This window comes from Varanus komodoensis, unplaced genomic scaffold (genome assembly GCF_004798865.1).
Source record: "Varanus komodoensis strain SLA01 unplaced genomic scaffold, ASM479886v1 scaffold115, whole genome shotgun sequence".
Lineage (NCBI taxonomy): Eukaryota > Metazoa > Chordata > Lepidosauria > Squamata > Varanidae > Varanus > Varanus komodoensis.
The window spans coordinates 355,821-356,770 of NW_025335330.1; positions in this window are offsets into that span (position 1 = coordinate 355,821).

Sequence of the window (950 nt, forward strand, 5' to 3'; positions counted from 1 at the left end):
GGCCAACCCCCTGCTGCTGCAGGAGACCAGTTCCCCCCACCGCACCCCAGTGGCTGTCCAGTTTGACCCCGAATGTCCCCAGTGTGGGAGAGCCCACCGCCTGTCCCGGCAGCCGCTTCCACTGTGGCACTGCTCTGACAGGGAGGTAGCGTCTCCCGCTCTCTCGCCTGGACCGGGGCCGTCACCACTTGAGCTACTGATTCCGTGTCCTGCACTCCGGTACCGGCGGCCTGGGCTTTCCTCTCTGGCGGGGGGGGGGGGGGCTGTGCGTCATTGCAGGGCTCCGCTCCTGGAACAAGGCCTGCTGGCGGGCACGCAGGTGACGGGGAGGCCTCCCCGGTGTGGATGTGCAAACCTCCGTCACCCCCCTCCCCGGCTTTCGTGCCCTGCTAAGCTCCAGATGGGGCTGGCGCCCCATGTTCTGCAGGGGGCTGCCCGAGACCCTCGCCGGTCCTCGGTGCCACCGGGGCAGGCTGGGCAGGGCACGGGCCACGGCCGACTCGAGGAGCCACCCTGCCCTCTGGCCGCGCCCACACGACCCCAGGCCAGGCCAGGCCAGGGCCGCCCCACCGGCAGAGCAGCCCCCTTGCAGGGCTCTCTCCCCACCCGCCACGCAGCAGGGCTCAGCGGCGGAGCCCACGGGTGGCGCCCCGCGGCCGCCGGGCAGCCCCCACGGCGCCCCCGCTCGCCGGCCCGGCCCGGCCCCACCAAGCGCCGCAGCCCCGCAGAGAGAGCCGCGCCTCCGCTCCCGCTGCGGACACTGCGCAAGCGCCGCTCCGGCCCGGTCGTGCGGGGCGCTCCGTGGGGCCCGCCCCGGGAGAAGGGCCTCTGGGCGTGTGCAGAGTGCCTCTCCCGCGGGATGAATCCGCGCCCCGGTGCCTCTGCAGAGCAGCGCCCCGCAAGCGCCTCCTTCCCCGGCAGAGGCACCGGGGCGCGGATTCATCCCGCGG